Source organism: Pinus tabuliformis, chromosome 5_2 (assembly GCF_031772625.1).
Source record: "Pinus tabuliformis cultivar Carrire ecotype Pingquan chromosome 5_2, CPIR1, whole genome shotgun sequence".
Classification (NCBI taxonomy): Eukaryota; Viridiplantae; Streptophyta; class Pinopsida; order Pinales; family Pinaceae; genus Pinus; species Pinus tabuliformis.
In genome coordinates, this window is record NC_142306.1 from 474784717 (window position 1) to 474811259 (window position 26543).

Here is a 26543-nt window from a genome sequence, read left to right on the forward strand (position 1 = left end):
ATAGCCATATCCCCATTTGAATTTGGAAGTTGGACGATGTTCCAGTTTACTAGGTGAAATCTCTTATCATTTTCTTCCCCCCTTTCCATAAGAATTTTCTAATAAGTGCTCCAATTTAGTTTGCAATGCCTTTAGGAACTAAGAGGTTGTTACAACATAAGTATATTAGGAGTGTTGAAAGGATGGGTCTAATCAAGAAAATTTTCCCTTTTGAGTTAAGCCATTGATCCCTCTATGCCTGCATTTTCTTTTTGACCTTCTAGAGGACCTCACTCCAGTCCTCAAAATTTTAGTTTCCTAGCGAGATAGGAATTCCCAGGTATTTACAGGACCCCCATCCAATTTTAGCTGAAAATTCAAGTTGGGAAAATATTTCCTGTAGCACTGAATTTAGGTAATTCCATCCAAATAGTTTAATTTTATTTTTGTCTTTAAGGCTCCCTAATAGGTCCAAATATTCATCCAAAATTATTTGGAATTGGGTTTCTATTATTTTTGTGGCCGCACCCAAAAGTATAGTATCATCTGCAAACTGGGAGTGATTGACCTCTTTAATATTATCGCAATACTTAAACCTAAAATACGACCTTCCCTTTTTTCCATCTCTAAATTTCCACTGACGCTTTCAGTGACCAAGATGTATAACAATGGCGAAAGAGGGAAACCTTCTCTGAGCCCTCTTGAAACTACAAAGAAGCTGGTGGGTCTCTCATTTAAAAGAGGGGCTATCCATGGTGCTCCAATACATGCCTTGGTCCATTTTACAAATTCTTGACGAAAACCAAGCTTTTCCATAAATAAGAAAATCAAAGAGTGTTTTACATCAAAAGAATTGGCCATATCGAACTTGATGACAATACTTGGCTCGCCTCATTCTTTACTTGAGTATATTGCCTCTTGCACTAGGATGACATTGTCCAAAATTTGTCGCTTTTACATGAAGACCCCTTGATTTTCTAATATTATTGCTAAAAGTATCTTCTTTGGCCTTTTTGCAATTACCTTTGTGAGTATTTTGTATGCCACAATACACAAAGATATTGGCCTCAAGCGAGAAAAAAGTTGTAGGCTTTGTTTCCTTGGGAATTAGGGCTAGAAAGGAAAAGTTCGTTCCACCTCCCAGTTTGTCTTTTCCTCTGGACAAGTTGATCATGCGTAGAAGATCCCCTTTGATTGATTTCCAAAAGGACCTAAAAAAACTTATTGTAAACCCATCTGGTCCAATGTCTTTTTCTGGATCAAGTGACCATAGGCCTCCTCATCTATATTCTTGTAGATTTGTTGATTTTCTAAATTTGAAACAATTGATGCGATACAAGAAAGGAAGTTGTTAGGTCCCTATAATACTGGTGTATTCCCCCATTATTATTGTCATTGTATCCATTATTGTTATTGTTGTGCCCATGTTGTTCCCATATTGTTATTATTGTGCCCCATAGAAGCACACTATTGTTATTATTGTGCCCTTACATTATTATTGTTATGTCGGCTCTGATTATATTGTGACCCCTTAGACTCTTATATATAGAAATGAGGTTTTGTCATTTGAATCATCCAAGAATTGTTCATTTGTGTAATGTAAAGGAGGTTTCCCCCTCGAAGAGGCTGATTTTGAAGTCGTTGATCTATCTTTTCTATCTTTTTGTGAGCTTTGAATTCTAGGGTTTCGCCCCTTCAAACAGGTCCTCGTAGAATTTTCGCTATACTTTTTTTTCTACGAAGCTTCAGAAGCTGAAAAAACATATTTGAGACAAAATATTGATGAACGATGTGTCCGAATTTCAGATCTTGTTTCGCTATATTTTCGGAGATATGATCCAAGGAAGTTATGGTTTTTGCAGGCTCCCGAATTCCATCTCAAACTGGTGATCTTGGGAAAATCGTCATAACTTTATCTCTGAGCATCATATTGGAATTTCGTAAAAAGTGACCAAAGGAGGACGAAATTTATTTTGTTGGGTATTGTTTTTAGGTCTGAAGGTCAAAACAGTGACACGTGGCACTTCGTACAAGTTCTCTCTACTGAACCTGTCTATAATCAGGTCATTGTGGGAGATTGGGCATAACGCTTTCTTTGAGAATCCAATATCGATAAGACTTGTGGGGTTGGAAAGAGGACTCAGAGGGCTACCACAGGATGAAATTTAAGACCTTGGAGATCCGCCATTACAAAGATACAACAAATTCAATATCGAGATCCTACAAAGAAAAAAAAAAGGTGTGTATTTTTTTAAAAAATTGTATAAGTTTTGTTTGAAAAAATAATTTGAAGTGATTCAAAGGGAATAGTGAAACATAATACTCATTAATTTATGCCCCAAAGAAAGAAAATGGAAACACCTGTTAAGCAACTCTAAATTTCTACTACGACACATGAAGAAGAAGAAGAAATGCAACATGATATATCAAAATTACGAGACCAAGTGCAACAATTTTCGCTCTCACAAAGAGTAACCAAAAATGAAATGGAAGCTAAGATGGATGGTTTGAAGAATAGCTTAAAATCAGACATGGAAGGATTGAAGAATGGCATGAAAGCTAATATGAATTACATGAAAGCTAATATGGTTGACATGAAAGATAATATGGAAGATTTTAAGAATGATTTAAAAGCAGACATGGAAGGTTTAAAGGAAGGTTTGACAAGGTTGCTACAAGAAATGATTCCTAATGGCGAAAATGTATTAGATGAAACTCATGATGAGAACAAAATAAATGTTAATCATGATTTCATAGACTCTAACATTGGATCGAAGACCCACCATGTTCCAAAGATCGATATGAGGAAGTTTGATGGCAAGGATCCCGTAACATGGATACTACAGATGGAGCAATATTTTGATCTCCATAATGTGAAAAACACACAAAAGGTACACATTGCAACTTTATATTTGGAACCCAATCAATTTGTATGGTATCGATGGCTTTTCTCTCGTAAAAAAATTGTCACTTGGTCAATTTTTATGGAGGAAATGATGACACATTATGAGGATACAAAAAGCAACACCTTCTTTAGTCAATTGATAAATCTCAAACAAAAGAGTTTAATGGTGGAGCACATTGAGGACTTCCAAAAATTGAATATAAGGGTAAATGATATTCCAGAGGAGAATAGGATTTATGTGTTCATAGGGACCTTAAAGGATAACGTTCAACATGAGGTTTGCCTTTGGGAACCTGATTCATTGGATAAGGCATTCAGGTTGACAAGAAAAATTGAAAGCAAAATTATGGCAAAAAGGAAGCCTACCACTCACAACTATAAAGATGGAAGTGTTGCTACCTCTAGCCTTCCACAACCTACAAGTTTGAAACCACAACAATTGGAAGAATAAAGAGCAAAAGGGCTTTGTTATAATTGTGATAGCAAATACACTAAAGGTCGTAAGTGTGCTGAGAATAAATTATTTTACATAGATTGTGAAGAGGAGGAAGAAAAGGAACAAGAAATGTCAAAAGAAGAGGATATACACCAGGAACCAACCCTAGATAAAGAAGAAATGAATCTGACCATATCTTGTAATGCATTGGCAGGAATTACCACTCCTCAAACTCTCAAGATAGAAGGACATATCAAGAATAAAAAGGTAATAGTGTCGATTGATTCGGGTAGTACCCATAATTTTATTCATTGTCAGATAGCCAAGGAATTAAATTACTTCATATGTCCAGCACCAAAGTGTCAAGTGATGGTTGGAAATGGAGGAACCATAAACTGCTATGGAATATCAAGCTATCCATGGGAGAATATGTGTTGAATAGTCCAATTCTTTCCATTCCAATGGGTGTTGCTGATGTTGTACTAGGAGTGCAATGGCTACAGTCTTTGGGTATAATAGCTTTTAATTTTCAAGAACTTTTCTTGAATTTTTTTCGGGAAGGAAAGGAAGTGGAATTAAGGGGTATCACAGGGAAACCAGGAAAGATAATAAGATCTAATGACATGAAAACTTCTAAATAAAGAACAACGGGGTATCATTGCACAATTATGTTCACTAGAGGTTCCCACATCGAAATCATATATTTCTCCAGATCTCCAAAAAGCCTTGGACAATCATTCCAAGATATTTGAGACCCCCAAAGGCCTCCCACGTATTTGTGATCATGACCATGCTATTCATTTGATTCCAGGAAGTATTCCTCCAAATATCAGGCCTTGCAAATATCCCTATGCCCAAAAGAGTCAAATTGAATGTATGGTTGCAGAAATGCTAGAGGCTGGTATAATTCAACCTAGTCAAAGTTCTTTATCTGCTCTGGTAGTATTAGTGCACAAGAAGTATGGATCATGGCACATGTGTCCGGATTATAGAGAGCTCAACAAGCTCAGGATTAAAGATAAATTTCCCATTCCAATCATTGATGAATTATTAAATGAATTATAGTAGCAATTTACTTCACCAAGTTGGATCTTCGTTCAGGATATCATCAAATCAGAATGAAGACTGAAGACATTCCAAAAACGACATTTAAAACTCATGAGGGTCGTTATGAATTCTTGGTCATGCCTTTTGGCCTTACCAATGCACCTTCTACATTTCAAGGTTTGATGAATTCCATTTTCAAGCCCTTCTTTAGAAAAATTATGTTAATATTTTTTGATGATATACTAATCTACAACAAGTCTTGGAATGATTATGTTCCACATGTTGAAAGGGTTCTCAAACTATTGAAGGAGAAACAATTATATGCAAAAGCCTCCAAATGTTTCTTTGGAGTACAGGAGGTGGAATATCTGGGTCATATTGTATCTCATGAAGGTGTTAAGGTAGACCCTAGAAAAATTAAAGCCATCAAGGAATGGAAAATTCCCACATCCATAAAGCATCTCCGAGGATTTCTTGGGTTGACAGAGTATTATCGCAAGTTTGTTAAGAATTATGGGAGAATAACAACACCTCTAACAACATTACTGAAGAAAGATGCATTTTCTTGGACTCCAAAAGCAACGATGGCATTTGAACATCTTAAAGAGGCATTGTGCCAAGCACTAGTATTAGCCACACCAAACTTCACAAAAACCTTTATTGTGGAATGTGATGCCTTAGGAAATGGAATTGGTGTTGTTTTAATACAAGAAGGAAGACCTCTTTCTTTTCAAAGTCATCCAATCAAAGGAAAGTATTTACACAAAGCTATTTATGACAATGAAATGTTGGCAATACTACATGCACTTAAGAAATGACGACCTTACCTAATGGGAAGACACTTCAAGGTAAAAATAGATCATGATAGTCTTAAATACTTTTTAGAACAAAGATTATCTTCAGAAGAGAAACAAAAATGGGTCACAAAGATGTTGGGTTATGACTTTGAAATCATCTACAAAAGATGGAAGGAAAATGTTGTTGCAGATGCACTCTCAAGAAAGGATGAAGATGTGGAAGCATTGTTTTGTGCCATTTCTATTATCCAACTAGATTGGATAAACGAAGCAAGGGATGAATGGAAGAATGACGAAGAAGTGTGGGCACTCATTTAAAAGTTGCAGCAAGATCCCAGTACATTTGACACATTTAGCTGGAAAAATGATTTGTTATGGTACAAAGATTGCTTATACCTCTGTAAGAATTCCCAACTCAAACAAAAAATTCTTCTCGAATTGCACACCTCTCCATTAGTGTTACACAAAAAATTGTCACCATGACTTTCTGTAGTCTGTGTGAGTCCATCATTACTCATACATACCTCCTTTGCAAGTCTTAAGCCTCAGCTCTTCATGTCAAGCCTTGAAAATGGGAGAAAGACCTTAAAAATATCTCAAATTCTGGTTTCACACTTTCTCCTAGCATTACCTGCGGTACCGCACCCAATGGTCATGTCCCCTACGAACCTGACCGCTCTGTCTCTTATGTAATGAGTACGAACCCCTGTAAAAGTAAAAAAGGCGTGAGTACATTCTTAAAAACTCACCTTGGGTCACTTTTGGACGCTTCTAGAAGGAATATTACGCTGGCAGGTTCGCTCCTCCTTGGTTCATCCATTCCATAACTAAAGGAGCTAACCCCATGATATGAGGTGCTTATCCCATTGAAGGAGGAACTTATCCCTTTGATGGTGGACCTGCAACTTCCTTCCTTTGCACTATAAATTAAGGCATTGGGCTGGTTGTAGGGGAGGTTGAAAGCTGAAGATTTTTGAGGGTAAATGCTGCTGGAACTTAGTCTTCCTTTTTGAGCTTTTGAGAGGAGAGATCACATACCTTTTATCTCATTTGGGAAGTGAGTGAGGCTTGTCAAAGTAGAGGAGATTCCTGCTGGACCCTGGAAAGAGCTTGTACAACATCAAGGCACCAAGGTTGTAAAGTTCTTTTATTCTTAAAGTTAATACAATCAAGTTTATTTTTCTCAATAAGCTGTCTCTAATGGTTTATTTTATGAGCTCCTTGATCTTCATAATGAACATGTTTTATTATATTAGCTATGCAGGTGTTCTTTGATGTGTGCTTGTTTGTGTTTGCAGGTTGTTGAAAGGAAACTCTTTGGAGCTATTGGAGCAAGGCTGCCACAAACTAGCGTTGGACTCAAGGTAGGATCTATTACACCTCTTAGATTTTATTCATGAATTGAAACATGTTTAGAGAAAAGTAGATTTGCTTGTCCTGCTTGTTGCTAGATATCTGTTGATACTAGGGAGATCGGTCTTGTCCGCAAGAACGATTTATCCGGCCAACAAATTGGCGACTCCACTAGGGAACTGGTTTTGGTTTTTAATTTTCCTTTGCCTTTGACTTGAGAAACTTGAGTTTTTGTTTCTAATTTTTGCTTGATGTGTGTGGGATTGGGTACTTGTTAGATCCTGGTTTGATTTTTATTTTTTCGAATTTTTGGAAGAGGACCGCACGTTCTGCATTTAGTACAGTGCGGACCTGTCCGCACTGTTACAGTAAAACACAGAGCGGTACCGCACCTGGTTCTACTGGGAGCCTGCGGACCCTGTTAAAAGTTTGAAAAACCTAAGATCCTTCCGCCCAGTTAGGTTTAGTTTTTGTCTATAGCTGTTAGTTTATGCCCAGATCTACACGTGTCTTGTGAAAAGTTCCTTGTGAGTTAGGTTCCATTGGCATTCTTGTTTTTAGTGATTTTCTAGAGGTTTTGCTTGTTTGGATCGATTTTTTGCTTGGTCTTTGTAGTGGCTCAAAGATTGGAAGCCTTAGAACCTTAGATCACCCTGGTATCTGTGGTCTTCTTGCTGAGTCTGACTGGTTTATGAAATCTATCCTTGAAGAGAAGTAGATCTCGTTTTTCTCTTTGCAAAACTTTGAACGAACTTGCTTGTAAGTTTCGAATTTCATTTTTTATAAAAACATAATTGGGTGTTTTTGATTAGTTTGTTTTTCTGAACGAATTGATCCTTAGTTGGCTGAAAAACTAAGTAAAGCATCCTCAAAAAACATTTCAAGTTGTTTTTCAATCCATTTTGTTTTAGATCTCAAGATTAGAATTTTATAGTTTTGAGTATTTCTTAGAAATTATAGAAGCTTGTTGAAAGATTTGTTTTCAATAGTTTATAGTGTTTTCTAGAAATCTTAAAAGCTCTCTTGAAAGAATTGTTTCTTGTAGTTTTTGATTGTTGAAAAGAAAAGGGATTTTCCATGAGCGTAATTAGTAGTCTCATTTTTGAGTTCATTGAAAAAGACAAAAAGTTTTTCTTTTCAGTTGTATGTTAAAGGAAAGATTTTGTTTTCAAAGCATTGCATTCTCAACTCTTCCTTAGCTAGAAATTCATTAAAAAGAAAATGAATTGTTTATCATCTTAGGTGAATATTTTAGTGTTTTGGAGTCGAGTCTTCACACCATAAAGTTTCATCTCCACACCTATTGACTTAAGAAACAACCAATAAAAATAACGCTTAATCAAAATTCATCTAGTAATCTTTTTATTTTCTAGGGCTCTTATCACCAACATACTTAGGCTAGTATCTTGGAGTAGGGAGTAGTTAACTCTCCAAGATAGTTTAAACAAACAAGTAGTTGATCTTGCGGTAGGGATAAATCCAATTGTAATAGATATAATCTGGGAAGCTCCTCTTATAGGAGTCAATCACGAGATCATGTTCGAACCTTTGAGACAATCAAGTCTATCTCACTGGGAAAGATAGAAGATTTGTGCGTACTACAAACAGTAAACCTCGGATTAACCATTGTCGAGGATCCTGGGGTCACTTGTTGGTAAACCTCGAATTGATCATGTCGAGGAGCCTTCAAGGGGATTTAGCTTGTTACTCAGCCCTTACGCGTAGGTCGGATCGTAGACTATTCCCCCAGTTATATTTGTTATTGTTGGTGACCTTAGTGACCATAATCTTAGGATTCTTTCCCAAGGTGACGGTGAAGGACGGGTCTCACTGTACCTGGAGCAGACGTCGACTAGACTCACTTGGACTCTCTGGGGTTTTATCTTGACTCGAGACGGTTATAGTGGAGAAACTTGTGCTAGTCTGTTTCATTAAGCAGGTTGTCGGGGTAACTGTTCCAACCGCCATTTCTGTATTGAATTCTGCGACGTTGGATTTCATCACCAACTAGTGTTTTCGATCCGGAAAGTTACTGTTTGTGTGTGGTTTGATCTCTTAGATTTATTAGGCGTGTGCTTCAAATTGTTTGGTTCTTTAGAGACTTTAGGTGGTTTTCTTGAGATTTTCTTTGTTTTCGTGTGAAGTAATTAAATAATTAATCGTGGCTGAATTACTGAGACAATCCCGGAGACTTCGGGGGCAGCCTCCCGAATTTACACCAAGTCAGCTTGAAGGGCTACGAGCTCTTGTCACACCTAGTGAAAGTAGAGTTGGGTCACCGGAGGCCGGAGAGTCTTCATTAATTATACATCCTGATTATCAAGTCCAAGCAACAGAATATATTTCTGAACCGATTTCATTTTCCGAAGTTACTGGTAGTGTTACTCCTACTAGTTCATTAGCCGAAGAACCTGAAATCTCTGAACCTGAAACTGAACCTGCTGCTACTCCATCTTCAGGATTTGCTTCTCCAGTTTCTAGTGGTCCTGGTTCACCCAGGGTCGAAAGTGTCATTACCCAAAATCTTCCCTCTGGACTCATTTCAATCGAAGAACTTGTAAGTCCGGACGAAGATATAATCCTCCTTGAAAACCAACCAGCTATAGAACTTAGGGAGCGTGAATCCATTTTCTACAGTCCCATTAGAGGTGATGCTTGGTATATTTCGTTGACAAACTTTCTAGAAAATCCGGGTCTTGCTTCTTCACCACCTCGATTTCCTTTCCATCCAACACCCAGAGGTTATTATCTTCCTTTGAATATGTTGAGACAGTCATCCTTGTTTTCTCAGATGCCAGAAACATTTTTACATGGCAGTCCTTCTGTTCTTCTGGGTATCAGTCTTTATCTGGTACTTTTTCAGGAGCATCTCCTCAACCAATTGAATATGTAATATCACCTGGTAATAACAGAACTAAACTGTTGAGTGTAGAAGAGATTATTATGATGTCTGGTACTACTCCAAATTCGCAACCTCAAGGTACTCCAATACCGCCTGGGGGGCAGCCGCAAGGTACTCCAATACCGCCTGGGGGGCAACCTCAAGGACAATACATCCCTACGGGACAGTACATTCCTCAAGGTCAACCCCAGTATCAATATGTACCTCAAAGTCAACCCCAGTTTCAATATGTGCCTCAAGGTCAATACCAACCTCAAGGTCAGTACCAACCCCAAAGTCAGTACCAACCGCAAGGTCAGTACCAACCTCAAGGTTTCCAAACACCTTCAGGTCAATCATTTGTTCAAGGAACTGGAAATGTACCATATAATTATCAACCCTACACTCAACCTGGTTTTGGTCCTTAATATGTTCAACCTTTTACGGGTCCATACCCCGGAATGAACATGGTGTGGGATTCAACTCAACAGACTTCGCAACCCAGTGTGCAGTTTTCATCCCAATCTGGACAGCCTTTGGTTTCTGGTTCACCCCAGAAACCTATCCAGCCTACTACTCAAACTTCTACACCTGGGGTAGTTCATCAGCCTGAGCCTAGTTCACCTCGAACTTCACCTCAAACATCTGCTGCAACTACTGCGGCTTCTGTTCAATCCACCCCACCTATTTCTGGAGTATCGGTAGCTCCGGTTTCTACTGTTCCTGTATCAATTCCTCAAGCTTCTTTACCTCAGCCCGGGCCTACAATCCAGACTTCGGTTCAGATGCCTGTAGGACAACTTGGGCCAAGTACGGTTGTCACAAGTCAACCTCAATTTACTTATCAACCGTACCAGGGACAGTACCAATACGATCCTGCTATGCAAAGCCCGATTTATCAGTATCAACCGTACCCTGGGTATACTTATCAGCAACCTCAACAACCCCGTATGGTGCGGTTAATCCTGTTTTTCCAGGAGGATATAATATCCAAAATGCAAATCCAATTCCAAGTTATCCTGGATATCCTCTTCCTGGGGCTAGTCTTACGACCCCAAGTTTTCGAGATCCGAACCGTCAGTTACCATTTATAGCAACTTTGGATTTACCAAACTTGTCGTGCCTTACGAATGATCCCATAAATTATCTTCCGTTTTGGCTGCCAATGCCGAATAAGTTGCCCAGTGATATACCAAAGTTTGAAGGGAAGTCAAGAGAAGATCCATCTAATCACGTGATGACTTACCATCTCTGGTGTGCATCGAATTCCATTATAGATGATTCAATTCGCCTTCGTATTTTTCAATGCACTTTGATGGTCTTGCAGCCAAGTGGTACATTGAGTTGCCACGAGGCTCTTTTTACAATTTTAGCCAGTTAGCCACTTCCTTCCTAACTCATTTTCAGCTGCCAGTCCGATATGACAATGGCACGAAATTATTAACTTCATTAAAACAATCAACGTCCACATATATTTCAGACCACATTCATGAATGGCGACGTCGACGACGTTTAGTGAAAGTTTTTATCCCGGACCAAATTTTGGCAGAATGGTTTGTAAAATCGTTATTACCTAAAATAACTGAGGATGTAGCCAAGGCAGGAGTTGTTACTGAAGAGAAAGTAATTGCTCAAGCTCAGTACCTTGACCTAGTTTATACGCAGTCAGGTACTTTACACGAGAAAATCCCCGATCTCCCGAAACAAAATCAAATAACTGCAGCTCCCTCAGGGTCTCATGCCGCTGACGGTATGATTGGTACGGTTAATACCAAAAGTAAGAAGAAATCTTCCAAGAATTCTTCTCCCATTATAACTTTACCAGATTCCTCGATGGGAGAGCCTTCTGCCGAAATTCCTGCCGATGTCCATGTCGTAGAATCATCTACGACCAAATCAAAATCTGGCGGTAAGAAGAAAGGCAAGAAGAAGAATAAACAAAACTCAAAAGAGAAATCAGATAAACCTGAATCTACTGACGAGAAACGTAAACCTCGCTATCCTTGTCTCATCTGTGATGAGGAGCATTTTACAAGAGATTGTCCACACCGTGCCGAGGTTGCAAAAATCGTCAAAGGTTCTCAAACACCTGTTGTTTTGAAGGATCCTTTTCCTAGTTAAGATAGTAAGATGATAGGTTCTTCCTTAAATGCCTCAGAAGAACCCATAATGATGATGTCCCATGTTAGGATTGCGACACGATCGCAAGATTATGGAAGTAAGAGTCCTCTTGGTGGTAAGGAAGCAGAATCTTCTAATTCCAACCCATCAACCTCAGCTCCTTCTGGTTCCGATCCGCTACAGATCGAGAAACCTAATCCAGACTTAGTAATCAAACCGCCTGCTAAAGGTATACTTCGAAAGTCAGCTTTCAATCCACATGCGAGAGCTGCTCAGAACTATAACATTGTTGAAGATTTAGCTGTTTCACCTTCAGCAATGTCGGCTTTGGAGGTGCTGCAATCATGTCCAGCACAACGTAAATTGCTATTGTCGGCTATAGGAGCTGTTGATCTTCAGGACTCAAATCTCATAGTCTTTGATTTAGAAAATAGTACACTTCATCTACCTCATCAAATGGCTTTCTAGATTCCAGTGTTAGTCAAAAACAGACCTTGCTTTAGGACTGTGATTGATGAGGGAGCTTCAACGTGTATTATGTCGATACAGTGTTGGAAAGCCCTTGGTTCTCCTACACTTAATCAATCCCCGACGATTCTAAAAGCCTTTGATGGCCGAGGGTTTCATCCTTATGGCATTTTGCAGGACTTACCTATAGGGGTTGAAGGAAAAACTGTTAATCTAGATGTGGAGGTGGTTGATGCCCCTCTGGATTACAACCTTCTTTTGGGTCGTAGTTGGTCATACGCGATGACTGCTGTTGTTTCATCGGTCTTTCAGGTTATTAAGTTTCCACATAATGGCAAGATCGTTACAATAGATCAGTTAACTTACTTTTCATCCGACCCATCCTCTTCTGAGAGTATTCAACATGTCGGCAAAGAAGCTATCCCTTACAAGGATATTGGGGTAGGTTTAGTTAAAGATTCTGGTTTACTTGGAACTTTTTCATTTCCTCCTCCCAATATATCACCTCCTTTCGCAACTATTCATATGATTTCGTGAGAATCCATTGCTTTTGATGATCCTTGGATCGTTCCATCCAATTCCGAGGTGGACTCTTTTGGTGATGCCATGCCTTTGAGTCCCTTTGAGGTTGCTTATCAGGCTGTACAGTCGTTTTCCGACTCTAGTTCAACCAATCTTGATCCAATGAATGTGATCCATGGAGACTCATTTTCAATATCAACCTCAGGTTCAACAACTTTTTCCGATCCTGTTTATACTGATGAGCAGATTCATGAACTCTTGTCTGTTGATGATTTACCATGGGAAGATCTTCATCATCGATCTTCGTTTTTACCTGAGTTTGATCATTTTGAAAATGATTTTTCATCTATTTTTACTGCTGATCATGTCAAAGAAACACAGAATTCATTGAAACATCCTGATTCTGGGCAAAATTTAGCAAATATTTCTCGCACGGTTCCTATTGACATTTCATTCAAACTTGGAATTGTTGAAAACATTCATATAGGTGCTTCTTGTACAGACGATGAGGTCCAAACATATAAAGCCCTATTTCAAGAATTCCGCGATGTGTTTGCCTGGTCATATGAAGAAATGCCAGGAATCGATCCAACAATTGTTGTCATGAAATCAAAACTTACCCAGATGCTAAACCCATCCGGCAACGTTTGCGTTAGATGCACCCACAAAAAGCTGCTGCTATCAAGCAGAAGTTGAGAAATTACTTAAAGCAGGTTTCATTTATCCAATTCCTTTAACGGATTGGGTATCGAATATTGTTCCTGTGAACAAAAAGCAAGGGACAATAAGAATATGTATTGATTATAGGGATATTAATCGAGCTTGTCCCAAAGACAATTATCCAACCCCCTATATCGATCAAATTATCGACGATTGTGCCGGCAGTGAAATTTTCTCCTTTATGGATGGCTTTTCCGGTTACAATCAAATTAACATTCTACCTGCCGATCAACCAAAAATGGCTTTCATTTGTCCATGGGGGACATTTGCTTATTGCAAGTTACCTTTTGGATTAAAGAACGCCGGAGCAACTTTTCAACGGGCTATGTCTTATGCGTTTCATGACATCAAGCACATTGTGTAGCCTTATCTCGATGATTTACCTGCCCATTCATTACGTAGAGCCGACCATCTCACTCATTTACGAGTGATCTTTATGAGATGTAGGCATTATCGAATTAGGTTGAATCCACACAAATGTGTTTTCTGTATAGAAACGGGTCGATTACTAGGATTTGTTGTATCGAAATCCGACATTCGTGTTGATCCTTCGAAGGTCGAAGCTATTGTTAAAATACCACCTCCTTTGACTCTTCACCTACTCCAAATTTTGCAGGGGAAAGCAAACTTTTTACATCGTTTCATTCCTAACTACGCCGAGATAACGAAAGGTTTTATCAGGTTGTTGAAATAGAACACTCCATTTTTTTGGGATGAGATAGCTGATAGATCTTTTGATGCACTTAAACATGCATTGACCCATGCGCTATTGTTGCATCCTCCCAACTATAACCAGGATTACTTCTTGAACCTCGCCGCTTCTCATTCCACCATTGGAATGGTCTTAGTTCAGGAAGATGAATTCGAGAGTGAACATGTGATATATTATCTTAGTCGAACTCTAAATCCGACTGAGTTAAAATATTCACATGTGGAGAAACTAGCCTTGGTACCGGTTCAAGCTGTTCAACAATTTCGTCATTACATCTTATTACGCAAAACCACGGTCATTTTTGACTGTAACCCTATGACGTACATTTTGACAAAACAATTGCTAGGGGGAAAGTATTCCAAATGGATTGTTATCCTACAGGAATTTGACTTGGAGTTTGAAAAAGCCAAGTCAAAGAAATCTTTGGTTTTTGCGGAACTTATGTGTGATTTCCCGCGTGCTGATACTGAAACTGTGGCGGAAGAACCCATTGCGGACGAATCCTTGTTTCTTATCAGTACTCTTGATCCATGGTATGGAGATATCATTGTCTATCTCCAGACCCAATATTTTCGGCTTGAAACCTCACGATCTCAGCAAAGGAAAATACGTTTCCAATCCCAACATACAATATTATTGGAGATACATTATATCGTCGAGGGGTGGATTCTGTTTTCCGACGTTGTCTAACTCATGAAGAAGCTGAAAAGGTTCTTAATGACTGTCACTTTGGAGCATGTGGCGGTCGTATGTCTGGGTATGCCACAGCCCAAAAGATATTGCGCGCTGGCTATTTCTAGTCGTCTTTATTTAAAGATTGTATCACTGCAGTCCGGAAATGCCACAATTGCCAAATTTTTTATCGTAAGATGCACGCTCCACCTGCTCCTCTCCACCCTATAATTGCCGTCGGGCCTTTTGCAAAATGGGGAATCGATTTTATTACATGTAACCCTCACTCGACCGGGGGGCATGCGTACATTATCCTTGCGGTAGATTATTTTACCAAGTGGGCCGAGGCGATGCCTACATTTTCGGCAGATGACAAAACTACTGCGATTTTCGTTTTCAATCATATAATTGCTAGGTTTGGTGTTCCTCAAGCGATTATCACTGACCATGGGAGTCATTTTCGAAACATCATGATGACTGAACTAACAGATCAGCTTGGCCTGCGTCACGATAGTTCCACTCCATATTACCCACAGGCAAATGGTCTGGTTGAAGCAATCAATAAAGTTCTAGTCACTATGATCCAACGAATCATTGGGATTCATAGGTCGAATTGGCATAACATGTTATTTTCAGCGCTTTGGGCATATCGAACCTCAGTAAAAACATCAACAGGTTTTACTCCCTTTCAACTGGTTTACGGTTTAGAGGCAGTATTACCTATTGAATGCGAAATCCCGTCATTACAAATAGCCATACAATTATTACCAGCCACTTCCGAAGAGGATAAACGTTTGTTGTACTTAGCTCAGTTAGATGAGAATCGACGTGATGCTGCATTAGCTATCGAGACTCATGCCAAAAGGATTAAAGCTCAGTATGATCGAAATGTTACACCCCGCAATTTTTCGGAACGAGATCTAGTCTTACTTTACGATCAAGCAAACGATAAGCTAGGGGCTGGAAAATTTGTACCTATGTGGCATGGTCCATATATTGTTAAGCGAAAGCTGGCAAAAGGGGCCTATGAGTTATAAGATTTTGACGACGTCTCTTTAGGTAAACCTAGGAATGGGCTTTATCTAAAGAGATATTATGCTTGAAAGATTAGTGTGGAGATTTTTTTAGAGTAGTTTCTTTCTAAGTTTGGTGTGTTTTAGATTAGGAATGCGTGCTTACTTTAGAGAGTGTTTTCATCATTATTCCTACTTATCTTGATTTTACTCTTGATATTGCAGATGTCGACGCCTCTCCAAACATACATCGGTTTTGCTGATGGCGCTTGTTGTAGTACACAGAACATTTCTTCTGCAGCTTGGGTTATCTATTCGCCCTCTGACGAGTTAGTATCTATGCATGGGGTAAGCCTCGGTCAAACAACGAACAACATTGCAGAATACAGTGCAGTGATTGAGTTATTATCTGAATCCATTTCATTTGGGATTCAGAGTTTGATTGTTAGGTTAGATTCTGAACTCGTTGTATTACAGCTTAATAGAGTTTATGCCATTAGAAATCCAGTGTTATTGAGATTATTTTTGAGAGTTCGTCTCTTGGAACGTGAATTTGATTACATAGAATATCAACATATTCCAAGATATTTAAATACATTAGCATATGTAGTTGCTTCTCGAATGTTAAATAGACATTTGCATTAAATCAAGACAGTAAATTTAAAAACATTCCATAACATGTTTTACAAGATAACCAGTAATAGTGATATAGCATAACATAGGAGTGTTTCAAATATACATCGTCCTCGATCATAGGTTGAGAAACACCTTATGATCGGCAAAAATGATAGTACAAAAAGGTACAAAATGAGTCTACAAGGCAATCAACCTATCACTGGTGATGATCACGATAAGACGCCACTGCTCGGGCCACCCTACAAAGAAACCTCCTAAAAAGTCCTGGGACCCCAATCACATAGCGCTGTAACCTAAGAGGAATGTCATCTATGCTAGTCTCCGGAATGTCTAATGTCAAGCGCTCTAGATGACTCTTCAATTCGGCCAAGGTCTTTGCTGATTGGTCCTGTGCGGCCAGTGCTGCTGCAGCTGGCCGTCTTCTATCATAGGGTTGGAGAGCGGTTGGTCGTCGTGGACCCACATCTGCATTGAAAAACCTTTTACTATTAGTTTTGGGACGATTTAAAAAAAATAAAATAAAAAATAAAAAATTTAACATCTAGAAAATGTTGAAAATGATTTTACCTGTATCATCCCATTGCTCTCCTGGTGGAAGAGCCATGTCGGGATCACCATGATAATCCATCCCAACGTATGGAAAATCCTGAATCACGAAAAGTTGGTTTTCCAACCAACGAAAATACTCTGGAGGAAAACGAACAACCTCAGAACCCTCCTCGGGATGACGGGCCATCACTGCAACCCAACGCATAATCCTAGGCTCACGAGGAAGTCCGTCCTCAACGGAAAGCTGCTGTGGGATCAACATCGGAACCCTCTCTAGGCCAAAGCTCACAACTAAGAAACCATAACCAAAGTTCTTTAGTTGCCCGTTCTTTGCTCTAGTCAGTTGGCCCTTCACATTGGCCAACACAGCTTCGCACCAGTTGAAGATGGTGCCTCGGTAACAGTCTACTGCCATGCGCATTTGGGACCCGGTAGCTAAATGTAATGCTGCGCTCCTGCAGAGTCTGGTGACAGTAAATGCGATCACTTTTAGTTCAAGACGGGAGATGGTCTTAACATCTATCCGTTTGTCCACAGTTTGGACATTACAAAACTCTAGTCGAAGACTAGCGACAGATTGGCCACTTGGCCTAGACCCGAATAGAGATAATCTTTCGCCTCTCTTGGGCAAATCAGTCAAGAAGTATATTTCTTCCAACTCGATTTCGAGCCGGTTGCCACCAATAATGAAACACTGGTCTACCTCAAGCCTCATGCTGGGTATGGCCCAGAATTTAAATAGCCCGCATGTTTTTAAAGCCTGTATTGAAGGTGGATGAAGCAATGCGGCTTGGTCCACATCTTCGTGCTCTCTTTCCCGCCAAACAAGCATATTGTGTACCTACATTGCAAAATAGGTGGTTTAGAACATTTCAATTCAAAACTTTTGGGGCAAAAATGGAGAAATTTGGACTTCAAAACTGTGTTCCACGGGGTTCGCACCCACTCTGTTAGAGACAGTGCGTAGTTGCGCACTTTTCCTTAAGAGCAGGTGCGGCACCCTGACTTTTCCCTGTGCACGGAAAAATCGGGGTTCGCAGGGGCCACATGGCGCACCTGCGCAACCACCGCGGGCGATTTTTTGTCCAAATTCCCCCTTAAAAATCAAATTTTAAACCCTAAAATAAAATTTTAAACGGTTGAAATGTAAGATTAAGTTGATGTGGATTACCTGGAGCTCGCGGTTTTCGTTTCCAACGGTCGGATTTTCCGTAATCTCCACAGGAAGTTTCTTACCCAAAAGCTCTTTTTGTTACTCTGAAGTGAAACGGTAAAAATGAATTTACAAAAGCCCTTTTTATAGGTTTTTTGAATAAATAAATTTCTAATTTGTTTATTTTCCACTTTAAAAAGGTAACTTTTCAATGCATTTTTTTATTTTAAACAGGTATGAGTAATCATTCGAGTTTTTGTGCAGAAAACAGGATGTTCAGGGATAATTGATCATTTTCGACAAAAAACCATTTTGAGTCCTCTTTACACTCTTTTCTGACTCGTAAAATATGAAAAGATTGCCGAGTTTTTCTCTTTTTGAACTCGTTAAAATGGAATTAAAAAGACGGTCCACTTACAACTCTTTTCTGACCGTGTAAACATGAAAAGATTGCCAGACTTTTGTCGTTTCAAGTTCGATATTGGTAATAAAACGATGTGTCTTTGATCGCTTTTTTACTTTTTCGGATCAATGCCACTAATTACGAAAAGTACTCCTTGATCGTAATGGTCAAGCGGTTCTCTCAAGTATTATTTTATACTTTTTCGGGCTTGCGAGACACAAATTTACGAAAAAGGACAACCATGGAGTTTTCTTAAGTTTTTCTTCTGACTCCCTAAAATTGAAAAACACCGAGTTTCTCCTATATTGGACTCGTTAAAATTTCACAGTAAAGGACCTGTTCAATTTCAAACAAGAACGGACCACTCCTTCTTAGGGTTCGAATTTAAACTAAGTTGGACTCATCCAAAGGATGAGCTTATAACCAAGCAAATGTTATCCTCCTCAAGCTTGTCAAAATTAAAGAGGTACTTGCTAGAAATGGTGGGGGAAAAGAGAGAAAAATGAACCTGTTTGTTGTACTTTGTGTTTTAAAAAGCTTTCCATCACTCTTGAACACGACACTTTTTATTTACCTGGGTTGGGAAATCCTTTCCCTAACAGTTAATCAAGCCACATTAAAAGTCTTTAGCCGGTTTCCGGGTATTAGCTTTGGGTCAATTGTTACCAAACCTCTGCAGTGTCGTTCTGTGTTTAAGAGGTCTGCGCAAATAAACCATTCATTTGCAAAATATTTGTCATCCATCTTTGACCATCCCTGAGTTAGTCCTTGCCAAATATATTTCTTCAAACTTGATCTATGATTTCGTGTTGTGGGCTTGCTTATGACGGATCACTTTCTATTGACTTCAGCTCATTATCTAGAAAGATGATATAGAAATCGTCAGTATCTTGGAATCTGCATACCTCAATGGCAGGTTTCTCGCCTTCGACGACAGGTTGCATCATTGACCTTCGATCAAAGGATTCCGTGATATGTTCGACATCAACTCATTCATTCACATTTCATGGATTGTACTGAGTACTTTGAGAGTCATTGACGTTAATGGTGGTTTCTCTCACACTTGTTAATAGTTTACATCATTGACTAGTAATCAAGTGGTTTCTACCATGTTCGACTTCGACACATTCATTCACATGGATAGAATCGTACTAGTTCAGGAAGCAGAAATCAAGACCCTGGATCTAGTTTCCACCATCCAGGTTGCAAGGAATTTTGTTATCATTATATAGTGGAGTATTCATAAACAGATGGTTGCGCCCATACTGTGTCCATATATCTATACTTGTGATGTATTACAAAATCATTCCTGTATCAGAATAGTTTTAGTTAGTTCTTAGTCAGTTTTGATCTGAGTATGGGAATGCCTACCTCAGCGATGATATTTTCACATATATATATTTTGTGTTGAATGTTTTTACAGGTTCCGACCGGGGTATCCATAGGAAGATCCTTGAAATGATAAAGTCCTTCACTCTTCTTAGATGACAAAAACTATCCTCATCTATTACAGACTTCGCACTTTAGGGGGCAATCTGTTACACAAAAAATTGTCACCATGACTTTCTGCAGTCTGTGTGAGTCCATCATTACACATACATATCTCCTTTGCAAGTCTTAAGCCTCAGCTCTTCATGTCAAGCCTTGAAAATGGGAGAAAGACCTTAAAAATATCTCAAATTCTGGTTTCGCACTTTCTCCTAGCATTACCTGCGGTACCGCACCCAATGGTCATGTCCCCTGCGAACTTGACCGCTCTGTCTCTTATGTAATGAGTGTGAACCCTTGTAAAAGTCAAAAAGGTGTGAGTACATTCTTAAAAACTCACCTTGGGTCACTTCTGGACACTTCTAGAAGGAATATTACACTGGCAAGTTCGCTCCTCCTTGGTTCATCCATTCCATAACTAAAGGAGCTAACCCCATGATATGAGGTGCTTATCCCATTGAAGGAGGAACTTATCCCTTTGATGGTGGACCTGCAACTTCCTTCCTTTTCAGTATAAATTAAGTCATTGGGATGGTTGTAGGGGAGGTTGAAAGCTGAAGATTTTTGAGGGTAAATGCTGCTCGAACTTAGTCTTCCTTTTTGAGCCTTTAAGAGGAGAGATCACATACCTTTTATCTCATTTGGGAAGTGAGTGAGGCTTGTCAAAGTAGAGGAGATTCCTGCTGGACCCTGGAAAGAGCTTGTACAACATCAAGGCACCAAGGTTGTAAAGTTCTTTTATTCTCAAAGTTAATACAATCAAGTTTATTTTTCTCAATAAGCTGTCTCTTATGGTTTATTTTATGAGCTCCTTGATCTTCATAATGAACATGTTTTATTATATTAGCTATGCAGGGTTTTCTTTGATGTGTGCTTGTTTGTGTTTGCAGGTTGTTGAAAGGAAACTCTTTGGAGCTATTGGAGCAAGGCTGCCACAAACTAGCGTTGGACTCAAGGTAGGATCTATTACACCTCTTAGTTTTTATTTATGAATCGAAACATGTTTAGAGAAAAGTAGATTTGCTTGTCCTGCTTGTTGCTAGATATCTATTGATACTAGGGAGATCGGTCTTGTCCGCAAGAACGATTTATCCGGCCAACAATTAGGAGGGCACTTAGGATTTTTAAAAACTTACGACAGGGTTAAGAAGGATTTTTTTTTGGATGGCCTTAAATCTGATATTCAAAAGTTTGTGGTGGAATGTTTGCTTTGCCAACAAAATAAAGTTGAAACAATTAAGATCTCGGGTCTGATACAACCTTTATCCATTCAAAGTCAACGTTGGGAGGAGGTTTCAATGGATTTTATCATAGGTCTACCCAAATATGAAGGAAAGAGTGTCATCATGGTGGTAGTTGATAGACTTACCAAGTATGCACACTTTTGTGCATTATCTCATCCATTTAAATCCAATACAATTTCTACTGCATTTATGGAAACAATACAAAAGCTGCATGGAAACCCAAAGATTATTGTAAGCAAAAGAGATCTCATTTTCACTAGAAATTTTTGGACGGAATTATTTTCTTGTTTGGGTACTCAGTTTGCTCATAGCTCATCTTATCATCCTGAATCTGATGGGCAAAACGAGATAGTTAAAAAATGTTTGGAAGGATATCTTCGTTGCTTTGTAACTGATAAACAAACACAATGGGTCAAGTGGTTGCCTCTGGCTGAATGGTGGTATAACACTTCCTTCCATACTATAGAAAAAATGATCCCATTTATGGCACTTTATGGATATCATCCACCGTCCATCACATCATCTTTAAGAGAAAATTCTAAGGTTCAAGCAGTGGAAGATCACATCGAGCATCAACAACAAGTTCTTCAACTCTTAAATGATAACCTCACTTTGACACATAATATAATGAAACAACATGGAGATCAACATCACAATGAAAGAATTTTTGATGTAGGTGACTGAGTATTTCTACGATTACAACCATAAAAACAAATGTTCCTCAAGCAAGATAAGAAGGATAATAAATTATCACCAAAGTATTATGGTCTGTACAAGGTGTTGCAAAAGATTGGTACTGTGGCATACAAATTAGAGCTTCCTGCATCTTCCCTAGTGCACCCAGATTTCCATGTTTCATGCTTAAAGAAGGCTATAGGTGATAAGATCCCAGTTCAAACAATATTGTCAGAACCTGACGAGGAAGGAAAAATCATATTGGAACATGAAGCAGTCACAGAAACAAGAACTCGACAGCTAGGAAATTGATCAATTTCAGAGTATCTCATCAAGTTGAAGAACTTACCCGTTGAAGATTCCACATGGGAGGATGAAAATTTTATATAGAAGCATCCATTACTACTCAAGCGTTGAGGAAAACAATTTTTTGAAGGAGAGGGACATGTTAGGTCCCTATAATACTAGTGTAGTTCCCCATTATTATTATCATTGTAGCCCTTATTGTTATTGTTGTGCCCATGTTGTCCCCATATTGTTATTATTGTGCCCCATAGAAGCCCACTATTTTTATTATTGTTCCCTTACATTATTATTGTTATGTTGGTTCTGATTATATTGTGACCCCTTAGATTCCTATATATAGAAAGGAGGTTTTGTCATTTGAATCATTCAAAAATTGTTCATTTGTATAATGCAAAGGAGGTTCCCCCCTCGAAGAGGCTGATTTTGAAGTCGTTGATCTATCTTTTCTATGTTTTTGTGAGCTGGTTGCGTAAAATAAGTTTTGCACTTTGGTCAAATCAAACTGGTTGTCTTCATAATATAATGCCTGAAAATGTGTAAATGCTCTTATTTGATGTCATCAACGGAAGTAATTTTGGGTCGCCCTTCTGAAACTACCTCTCTAACCTGATTGCAAATATCCCTTGCTTTAGATTGCTTATGAAAGAAAGCCATATTCTAGTCCCCTTCTTACAACCAGGTACCTTGATATTTCAACCTCTAGTACTCTTCTTCCTTTCCAGTGAATGCCTACATTTTTTAACATAATACCTTCTCTTTTTCGATATGCCATGCTTCCACCGCCCTAGATTCCATTATATTGATGTTGCTCCAATTATTTGGATGTTTCCTATTTCTCATGTTTTGGAGGTTTGAATTTTTCTTTAGCCAAAGATCTGAGAGCCTCTTTTTTACCGCTTTTAACTTTGACTCCCATGCATAGGACAAAGAACCCTCTATTGGAGAGGTCCATGCCTGGGTAATGAGCTCAATGACTCCTTCTTTGATCCAATTTGGATTATAATGGAAAGGAATGGACCCTCAGTTGGACTAAAGGAGAAATATATCTAGTATGGTTGCAGTATATCCATCCCCTGTTCTTCTATTCGACCAAGTGAACTTCCCTTTTTTATACTTGCCAAACACAGGTTATATTGTTTTTTATTTTGGTAAAAAAAACTTTGAATTTCAATTAATTTTTAAACATATTCTATGAACTTGATTAAAGTTTTGAAAAAAATAAATATTAAACTGAATAATTTGAAATCTAAAAAATAACTTTTAATTTTTTAAAATGTAAATTGATTTTTTCTAATTGGTCGATGACTAATTTTATGTGGTTTTAAATTGATTTGTGAGATATAAAAATTATATTAAAAAATAATAAAAAAATATATAAAAAAAGTTTCTTTTCGCCGAGTGTCATAATAATGATTGTTATTTCAATCTTACATAACACAATTCCATGTGGATAACTTCCTGCCAGAATTCAAGCAAGTATTACATAAAAAATGGATAGAAACAAGATTTAAACAAGTGTAATATGAAGCTTATTAAGCTCTTATTATGTTACATTTTTATATTAGTTTTTAATATTATATTAAAATGTGTTTAATTTAGATCTATGTTTATATATATATATGAAGAGGTCAAATTTAAAGCCTAAGTTGAGGTTGAAAAGGACATAGCATAGAGTTTTTGGTGGCTTGTTTCCATTAGTTACATAAAGAAATCCTCATGATGATTAGAAGTGTAGATGAAAATATGAGAAAGAGGATTAATGGAGGCTTCACAACTAGGATAAGATTGATATCTTTGTATATGGAAAAGGAATTAAAGCCGAGTAGCCTTCCTGTATATAGACTCCTCTACAAAATACTAAGACAAACATCAAAACTTAAATTATGCAAAGGATCTGTGTTGGTGAAGTATGCAGATTATAATTCCCTCATTTATGGATCACTACATCAGATAAGAGAACCACCCTTTACAAGGGAATCACTATGTAGGATTTTTTTCCATAAAATAAAGGGTTGAGGGATAAAGAGAACCAACTGATATGATTATGAAACCACATAATGATCATAAATAAACCCTCAACCACTGGCCCTTTTGGAAATGAACTGCAAGTAGATCGCAGTCTCACCCGAAGCGGTTATGGGAGGTTTCAGAACCAAGTTTATGTAGCCATAGGGAATTGTGCATTGTGGCCTTTGTGTGTTTACTTATGTTTTATACCTATCTACAACTTCACATACATAAGTAACTTCGTGTTGATGATTTACTTCATAGATTTACACTTATCACATAAACATATCATAGAATATTATAACATGTATTATTTCACATAATTCAGTAAAAAGCAGGCATAACAATATGTATAAAAGCATATAATGAACACAGATACACAAGACTTCGCCAAATATTCTTCTTCTTTATTAAGATGGATCTTTCAATACATACACGTGACATACACTTATTCGACTTGCACACCTAGCTGCAGGTGGTATGCGCACTCAGCTGCAGACTCTTCCAAGTCTCTGTGCACTCAGCTACGTAGTTCCCTTAAGGCCCAAAATACAGACTAAAGACAGAAGATATGATTAATTCATCAACATCAGATCTGACTTCCCTTCGACAACGTATTACATCTTAAATAGATTCCATTCCTACAAAACTATGGTCCACATACTATGGATCTGACAAAACGATGAACTAACACCCAATGCCCATTACAAAATAAGGGGCTTTGACCCACCCCAAAGCCCCTAGACACTGTGCGATGAAAAGAACTTCGCGGGCTCCCTGCGCTCCGCTCCTCAAAATTCGGAGTCTTTGACGAAACTGGACCAAGTTGGGTTATGCCCAATAGGCCCCAACAAGCCCCCAACACTCACATGTGACTCATCCTGAGTCAATTAGCTACGGTTCCCTTAATCTTCGCTGCAATACCATTGTAGACTGCATTGTATTGTTGGAGTATTTCTGCTACTTGTTTCTCCTTTAGACGCACCTCCTCCAACAATGCCTCTGTAGTTGTACCAACAGTCTTTTGCATTACTTCTTTCTCCCTTTGCTTTAACTCCTTGAACCTTCCATCCACTACCTACGAAAGCTGAAGGGCCTCATCCTGCCAATGCTGAGTTCTCTCTTGTAAGATCTGCTCCTTCCTCCGAAAATCTTCTCTTTATTGGGTGCAACAAAACTTGGTCTAGTTTTGGTCAAAGACTCCGCATTTTGAGGAGTGGAGTGCACAAAATTCTATTCATCACGCAGTGTCTAGGGGCGTTGGGTGGGTCAAATCCCCTTATTTTCTAATGACGTGTTAGTTCATTATTTTGTCAGATCCATAGTATGTGGACCATAGTTTTGTAGTAATGGAATCTATATGAGGATATGTAATACTCTGTCGAGGAGAAGGAAGTCATATCTGATGTTGATGAATTAGTTATATCTTTTGTCTTTAGTCTATATTTTGGACCTTAAGGGAAGGCTCCAGAACTGAGTGCGTGAAGGCCTTGAAGAGTTTGCAGCTGAGTGCGTAGACCACTTGCAGCTGGGTGTGTAAGTCAAAGAAGTTGTATGTATTGAAGATCCATCTTAATAAAGAAGAAGAAGTTTGGAAAAATCTTGTGTATCTCTGTTTATAGATACTGTTATGCATGCTTTTTACTTAATTTTACGAAAGAATTATGTTATACTATTTTTTGATATGTTTATGCAATAAGTACAAATCTGTGAAGTAAAGCATCAACGCGAAGGTATAGATAAGTATAAAACATAATTAAACACACAGATGCCACAACACAGATATCCCTCTAGCTCCAAAACCTTGGTTCTACAACCTCCCATAACTGCTTCCAGTGAGACTGCGATCTGCTTGCAGGTCATTGCCGAAAGGGTCAGTGGTTGAGGGTTTTGTTGGTGCACAGTACACTCTGAACCTGGGTGAAGCCCCCCTTAAACCAACAAATGGTTCTGTTGCTGGGATCCATTTGAGGGATATATTTTGGTGTCTGTCAAAGAAATAAATCCAAGATTGGGTTGAACAGAAAGAAAGATAATTTGTAGAAAAAGAGAATAGAAACCCTTGACCATCGACTGAAGACTGGTTGCATAAGTATATCTTTGAAGATCAATAAAAAATATTCTTTGGTTCATTCCACATTGAACTATATGAGTGGGTATCAAATTTGACCGAGCATAAGACTTGTTTCAAAAATGACAAACCTAAGGAGTGGAATCCTGAATTGATACAATGACTCAAGAACGTCAATAACAGGATCTCAAGAGTTTTTGATTTCTGGATTGATAACATTTTGGGAGGATTTGTCACTAAGTTCGCGGTAGATTTGATCATGTCATATAACGAAGCTGAACAAAGATTTTTCAAAGGACCGTGAGGTAAGCTCTTCGGATCTTTTAATCTCTGGATTAAGATGTTGTTGTGTGAAAATGGGATCTTACAAATGCAGTCAAATTAA